The sequence below is a fragment of the Triticum dicoccoides genome, chromosome 3B (genome assembly GCF_002162155.2).
Source record: "Triticum dicoccoides isolate Atlit2015 ecotype Zavitan chromosome 3B, WEW_v2.0, whole genome shotgun sequence".
Lineage (NCBI taxonomy): Eukaryota > Viridiplantae > Streptophyta > Magnoliopsida > Poales > Poaceae > Triticum > Triticum dicoccoides.
Genome location: NC_041385.1, coordinates 520,833,060 through 520,841,461, shown reverse-complemented (window position 1 = coordinate 520,841,461; position 8,402 = coordinate 520,833,060).

Here is an 8,402-nt window from a genome sequence, read left to right as displayed (position 1 = left end):
GAACGCGTTGAAGTTCATGTTGACATGAGCGTTGGCCATTTGATCTACAAGACATATTTTGCAAAAGTTTTAGACTAAGTTCATGATAATTAAGTTCATCTAATCAAATTATTTAATGAACTCCCACTCAGATTAGACATCCCTCTAGTCATCTAAGTGTTACACGATCCGAGTCGACTAGGCCGTGTCCGATCATCACGTGAGACGGACTAGTCATCATCGATGAACATCTCCATGTTGATCGTATCTTCCATACGACTCATGTTCGACCTTTCGGTCTCTGTGTTCTGAGGCCATGTCTGTACATGCTAGGCTCGTCAAGTTAACCCTAAGTGTTCTGCATGTGTAAATCTGTCTTACACCCGTTGTATGTGAACGTAAGGATCTATCACACCCGGTCATCACGTGGTGCTTCGAAACGACGAACTTTAGCAACGGTGCATAGTTAGGGGGAACACTTTCTTGAAATTATTATAAGGGATCATCTTATTTACTACCGCCGTTCTAAGTAAACAAGATGCATAAAACATAATAAACATCACATGCAATTATATAGTAGTGACATGATATGGCCAATATCATATAGCTCCTTCGATCTCCATCTTCGGGGCTCCATGATCATCTTCGTCACCGGCATGACACCATGATCTCCATCATCATGATCTCCATCATTGTGTCTTCATGAAGTTGTCACGCCAACGACTACTTCTACTTCTATGGCTAACGCGTTTAGCAATAAAGTAAAGTAATTTACATGGCGTTCTTCAATGACACACAGGTCATACAAAAATAAAGACAACTCCTATGGCTCCTACCGGTTGTCATACTCATCGACATGCAAGTCGTGATTCCTATTACAAGAACATGATCTCATACATCACAATATATCATTCATCATTCATCACAACTTCTGGCCATATCACATCACATGACAATTGCTGCAAAAAGAAGTTAGACGTCCTCTAATTGTTGTTGCATCTTTTACGTGGCTGCAATTGGGTTCTAGCAAGAACGTTTTCTTACCTACGAATAACCACAACGTGATTTTGTCAACTTCTATTTACCCTTCATAAGTACCCTTTTCATCTAATCCGCTCCAACTAAAGTAGGAGAGACAGACACCCGCTAGCCACCTTATGCAACTAGTGCATGTCAGTCGGTGGAACCTGTCTCACGTAAGCGTACGTGTAAGGTCGGTCCGGGCCGCTTCATCCCACAATACCGCTGAAGCAAGAAAAGACTAGTAGCGGCAAGCAAGTTGACAAGATCTATGCCCACAACAAATTTGTGTTCTACTCGTGCAATAGAGAACTACGCATAGACCTAGCTCATGATGCCACTGTTGGGGAACGTTGCAGAAAATAAAAAAATTCTACGATTTCACCAAGATCCATCTATGAGTTCATCTAAGAAATGAGTGAAAGGAGAGATGCATCTACATACCACTTTGTAGATCGCGAGCGGAAGCGTTCAAAAGAACGGGGTTGAGGTAGTCGTTCATGTCGTGATCCTATCACCGGAGATCCTAGCGCCGAACGAACGGCACCTCCGCGTTCAACACACGTACGGTCAGCGTGACGTCTCCTCCGTCTTGATCCAGCAAGGGGGAAGGAGAGGTTGATGACGATCCAGCAGCACGACGGCGTGGTGGTGGATGCAGCAGAACTCCGGCAGGGCTTCGCCAAGCTGCTGCGGGAGGAGGACGAGGTGTAGCAGGGGGAGGGAGGCGCCAAGACACAGGGTGCGGCTGCCCTCCCCCTTGCCCTCCTTTATATAGGCCCCCAGGGGGGGCGCCGGCCCTGGGCGATCAATCTCCCAAGGGGGGCGGCGGCCAAGGGGGGTGGAGTGCCCCCAAGGCAAGTGATGCGCCCCCCCCCCACCTAGGGTTTCCAACCCTAGGCGCAGGGGCGGGGGCCCAAGGGGGGGCGCACCAGCCCACTAGGGGCTGGTTCCCCTCCCACTTCAGCCCACGGGGCCCTCTGGGATAGGTGGCCCCACCCGGTGGACCCCCGGGACCCTTCCGGTGGTCCCGGTACAATACTGGGTGACCCCGAAACTTTCCCGATGGCTGAAACAGCACTTCCTATATAGTTTTCTTTACCTCCGGACCATTCCGGAACTCCTCGTGACGTCCGGGACCTCATCCGGGACTCTGAACAACATTCAGTTTGCTGCATACTCATATTCATACAACCCTAGCGTCACCGAACCTTAAGTGTGTAGACCCTACGGGTTCGGGAGACATGCAGACATGACCGAGACGGCTCTCCGGTCAATAACCAACAGCGGGATCTGGATACCCATGTTGGCTCCCACATACTCCTCGATGATCTCATCGGATGAACCACGATGTCGAGGATTCAAGCAACCCCGTATACTATTCCCTTTGTTAGACGGTATGTTACTTGCCCGAGACTCGATCGTCGGTATCCCAATACCTTGTTCAGTCTCGTTGCCGGCAAGTCACTTTACTCGTACCGTAATGCATGATCCCGTGACCAGACACGTGGTCACTTTGAGCTCATTATGATGATGCACTACTGAGTGGGCCCAGTGATACCTCTCCGTAACACGGAGTGACAAATCCCAGTCTCGATCCGTGTCAACCCAACAGACACTTTCGGAGATACCTGTAGTGCACCTTTATAGTCACCCAGTTACGTTGTGACGTTTGGTACACCCAAAGCACTCCTACGGTATCCGGGAGTTACACGATCTCATGGTCTAAGGAAGAGATACTTAACATTGGAAAAGCTCTAGCAAAACGAACTACACGATCTTGTGCTATGCTTAGGAATGGGTCTTGTCCATCACATCATTCTCCTAATGATGTGATCCCGTTGTCAACGACATCTAATGTCCATAATCAGGAAACCATGACTATCTGTTGACAAACGAGCTAGTCAACTAGAGGCTTACTAGGGACGTATTGTGGTCTATGTATTCACACGTGTATTACGGTTTCCGGATAATACAATTATAGCATGAATAAAAGACAATTATCATGAACAAGGAAATATAATAATAATGCTTTTATTATTGCCTCTAGGGCATATTTCCAACAGACGCGCCCCTGATCCCGAGGAAGGACAGGTCCGGGCTGATCTCCCGAGGGTCTACCCCAGCCCTCACATCGGCCGAAGTCAGCTCCAGCCCTTCAGGTGCGCCTTCCTCTGCGGCTTGGCCTCGCGAGGCTGAGCCCCGCAAAAGGCTATCGGGCTTCAAGCTTGGCCGGAGTCCATGGGATCCCGCGGCAGTCAACCAGTAAGTACTCGAACTTTGCCTTGCTCCTGTCTTTTCATCGCCGAGGCCTGACATCTTCCATTGGGCAGGATGCTACCTGCGGCGAAGAGGCTGAAGGGAGACGCAGCGACCCCTCCTGGAACAGGCTCGTCAGTCGTGGCCGCGTCTTCACTCGCGGGGAAGGGAGGCAATGGGGCCCGAACGTCCCCCGCCCGATCATCCTCGCGAGGCCAGCAGGGACGCTCCGGCGAGGAGTCTGCCCCCGTGGCCTCGTTGACTCTAGAGGCGCCCGCGCTTGATGCTGTCGCCGAGGTTGCCAGGGCACAGGAGATCCCTACCTCCCAAGTCGTGATCACACTACCGTCTTCTCCTCCTACTCCGCTGGTTCCCGTCTCCTCTGCTTCTTCTGTTGCCTTGGACCGTGCCGCCGACGAGCTGAGTCGGCTGCGGGAGGATCTCCGGAGCGCAGACCCCCGCCTGGTGTCCGGGCGCCTGGAGTTGGTCTCCAGCTGGGTCCGCTCCGACGCCTCCGTTCGAGCGGCGCTGAGCCAGGCCGTGACGGCTTCCGAGGAGGAGAAGCAAGCCACCTCCCAGGCCATGTCCGCTCGCGACGCGGCGTTGAAGGATGCCTCATCTGTCAAGGGCCGCTGTGAGACGCTGGAGGGTGAGCTGCAAGGGCTGCATGATGCGCTCGCCAAAGAGGTTCACGGCCGCCAGGTGAAGGAGGAGGAGATGAAGGCTCAGGAGGCTGATGTCAAGGACCGCGATGCTGAACTCTCAGCCGACCGCGACCGGCTGAAGATGCTGGAGCAGGCGCTGAAGACGGAGAGGGTCGAACTGGATGCCGAGGCGAAGGTCTTGGCCGAAGACCGCGCGGCCTTCGCGCGCTATGAGGAGAGGGCCCGTATAGCGCTGAAAACGCTGTATGACGGGGGCCTGGAGAAGCCGCTAGCTGGAGCCAAGGAAGGCCCCGCTAAGCTGGTTCCCTTCCTTGTCGAGGCGCTTGAGGAAGTTGTGATTGGCATCGGCCCCATGGTTGAAGTCGAGGCTCGCGTCCTTTCCTCCGCAGCGCTGACGCGGATCCTCAGCCACGTCTACCTCCGCAACCCCTACGCCAACCTCGACGACCTGCTGGAGCCCGTGGATGCTAAGCGCTCCGCCGCTACTGCCGAAGCCGTCAAGGGTCGAGCAGAGGCCTTGCTGTCAAAGTTCCGTGCCTTCAACACCGCGCCCAAGCGAGGCGCTGCCGGCTCCGCAGTTCCAGGGGGTGGGGCTGACAAGCGCGACTCCACCACGAGCGGTGGCGCGGCCCAGGGGTGATCTTCTCGCGGCCTTTTCCTTGCTTTGATTCCTGCAACATGCACCATGCCTCGTGGAGGCGTTTAAATTTGTGTCTGGTATTGTGAGGACAATCTATGGTCTGTAATATTTGCTTCTAGATTTGCTAGATTTTGCGATTTCCTTGCTATTTGCTTGTGTTCTACGTCGGCAGGGCCCAGCCCCGCGCATACCTCAGCCACCGTTAGCCCCGACCGGATCACCAGGACGGGACTAAGGAGTGAGGGGCTATGTGGCAAGTTAGGCTCCTGAGTCGCGATGCTCAGGAGTCCCCCTTGACGCGCAAACGGTAAATAAGGAGGGGGTGGAAGAGAGGATCTGTCGTTCTACGTCGGTAGGGGCCGGCCCCGCGCATACCTCAACCGCCGTTAGCCTTTCGGAACTAAGGAGTGAGGGGCTACTTGACCAGTTAGGCTCCTGAGTTGTGATGCTCAGGAGTCCCCCTTGACGTGCAAACGGGTCTTCATACCTTGGCTCCGCTCGGGGAGGGGTGTGCGACGACCAGGTTCGAGGGACCTATCTGGGTGGCGTGTGCTCAGGCGTGGCCCGGGCGCAGCCCCGTGCCCAGCCCCCTCGCGCGGCGCTCCCGGGGGGAGGCTTTGCGATGAGGCCAGACACTAAGCTCTCGGCTCCCTGAGGTTGATACAGCCGTGGGCTGCCCTCAGTTGTTTATCACCAGCGCGGAGCATAGCTCTTCCGTATGTGTACGGGCATAGCCGCTCCTCGGCAGTGTCATCAGCCAGCACGGGGGATGGTGCTTCCACTGGTACGTGGTAGGGGGACTCCCCTCCGGGAGGAGCCCCCGGGGCTATGAGAGGTGTATCTAGGCACCAGTGAGCCAGCGCGGGACTCACGGGGCCCTACCTCGAGGCGGGTTGCGCCTGGCTCTGGGCCTTTGTCGGTGGTACATTCCTGCAAGGTGGTTAGAATGCAAATGCTCTACGTCCTCAGGTCCCGGCCCTCGAGCAAGCTCGGCCGCCGCTGGTATGCCAGGTCGCGATGCCATGGACAAGGCCAAGGGGTGAGGGCTGGAGAGCCAGTAAGAGCTCCTGAGTCGCGATGCTCACGCGCCCCCCTTTTAACGTGCAAGCGCTTCGCATGAGAGAGGAGAGGCCCGCGGTAGACAGCGGACGATAATCATAAGCAGGTTGAGCATGAAGAAGCAAATCAACTTAGATAGATGCAGAGAAAGGCAAACGCCACTGGGTCAGGCCCGAGCGGCTTGGGGATGATGCAGCCCGAGGGGCGCTCCCAACAAGGTAAGCTGAAGACATAAGCAAAACGGATACATGCCGCAAGGACAGACCCACGCGACCTGGGAATGATGCAGCCCTCAGGGCGCTCCCAGCTGAAACGACACTTGAAAGAAGTCACCTGATACCATTGTAGAGCGAGTGTTGGAGTAGCTGACGGTGCATGGTGAAGAAGCCAATCCTCACGAGCCCTAGGAGCTCCTAGCCTCGGGAGGCTCATGAGGTCCGGGTGGCTCGGCGAGGTCCACCTCCATTTCCTCCAGGAGCACGCGATGCTTGGCCACCTGAGCTTCCAGAATGCATCTCATCAGGTGCTGGTGGGCTGCAGCCGCATTTGGCAGGCCGAAAGGCATGCGAACATAGCTGTGCGGTGGACCCGCGCAATGCCCCATGCGCGAAGGCCAGAAGCGCTCCAGAGACGCGACTCAATTGAGCCCTGGGTAGTCGATGCAGACACGCAGCCCGCCATCCTTGCCTGGATGGGGAGCTACGCCGGGCAGGCGGCGGTTGGCGCGCATGACTCTCGATTCCTGCAACTCCTGAGCGACCTTGGTGATGAACTCCTGAGGGTTGGGCCCTCCTTGCTTTACGCCTTCCGGAGGGAGACGTGCCGCGAAGCACACCTCCAAGTGGTGCCCGAGCGCCTCCCTTGTAATCTTGGCAAAGTCAGTGGCTCCTCAAGAGAGAGCCCCCGAGCCTTGCCCGAGGAGGGCGCCGGGCGCACCTCCCTATGCGACAGAGGGTGGCGCCCCTTGGATGGGCGCATGTCCGGATGTGGCGCCTCCAGAGGTGCCTGCCTCCTGAGGCCTTGGGCCAGGTGACGTCTTCTTCTTCTTGGGAGTTGCTTCAGGAAGGTTTCCACTCTTGGTGTCTGGGTCCTCGATTGACGCGGCTTGGAAGGCGCGCTCGAGAGAGCACACCGCATCCTTCTCTTCACAGGGGACCGTGATGACTCCGCCACTTCCTGGCATCTTGAGGATGTTGTAGCCATGGTGAGTCACTGCCATGAACTTGGCCAGGGCTGGATACCCGAGGATGGCATTGTACGGTAGGCGAATGTGGGCGACGTCGAAGTCAATGAGCTCGGTACGGTAGTTCTTGCGATGTCCAAAGGTGAAAGGGAGGCGGACCTGCCCTATCGGGACAGTGGAACCATCAGTGACTCCCAAGAAGGGCCTGGTTGGTTGAAGCTGATCATATGGCACTTGAAGATTGTTGAACGTCTCGACGGATAGGACGTTGAGCCCTGCTCCGCCGTCGATGAGGGTCCTGATAACTTGCACATTGCTGATGACTGGGGAGCAGAGCATCGGGAGGACACCGGCCGTTACCGTGCACTTGAGCTGATCCGCTGAGCTGAACGTGATGGCACATGCAGACCACCTGAGAGGGCGCGTGGCCTCAAGCTTGGGAAGGACTACATTCACCTCGCGAGCAAACTGCTTGAAGATGCGCTGAGAGGCTAGGGCCTGAGCGCCGCCCAAGATGCAAGCGATTGCACGCGGCTCCTGGAAGCCCCCAACCCCCTCGTCCTGATGATGGTCTTCATTCCTTCTTGGTGGTGGTGGCAGAGGAGGAAGCCCTGCGTTGCCTTGCGGGCGATCCTCACGAGGCTGATCCCTCCAAGCCCCTCGCGAGGCTGGTCCTGCCAGCGGTCCTCGCGAGGCCGGTCACGCCACCCTTGGCGAGGGCCACGGTCATCCCATCGTCCTCCACCTCTTGCTCCGCCTCGACCGTAGCCCCGATCGTTGCGCTCGGGGCATCGACCGACACGGCCTTCTCGCACGGCCCTGAGCTCTTGGCATTCATTGGTGTTGTGGGTATGGAGGTTGTGGTACACACAGTACCGGCTGCCCTTGGATGACTCCGGCTGTTCCCTGCCGCACTTCATGTCCGGCTCTGCTGCGAGCATAGCTGCTCCCTTGCGCTTCACATCCTTGGCCTTGGCTTTCTTCTCTTCTGGATTTGCCGCCGGGAGCTCAAGAAGGGAGAGGCGCCCCTGCTCAGCCATTGCGCACTTGGTCGCCAGGTTGAATAGCTCTAGAGACGTACACAGATCTTCGTGGATCGCCAACTCCTCCGTCATCTTAACGTCGCGGACGCCATTAGAGAATGCCAAGATGATGGCCTCCTCAGTTACCCTGGGAATCTTGAGGTGAGCATTGTTAAAGCGTTGGATGTACTTCTGCAAGGTCTCGCCGGGCTGCTGCTTGACGCGGTGCAAGTCACCCACGGCCGATGGACGGTCGCGAGTGCCCTGGAAGTTGGCGATGAAGCGAGTGCGCATCTCGTCCCAGGAGGAGATCGTGCTAGGAGGCAGGTTCATAAGCCAGGTGCGGGCGCCGTCCTTGAGTGCCATGGGAAACCAGTTCGCCATAACCTTTTCGTCCCCGTTGGCGGCTTCGATGCCCCACTACTAGAAAAACCTCTACTAATGGCGCACCTATTATGGCCATTAATGGCGCATCTGTGGTGCGCCACTAACAGCACGCCATTAGTAATTTTTACTAATGGCGCACCAGTGGTGCGCCATTAGTATCTGGTATACTAATGGCGCACCACTGGTGC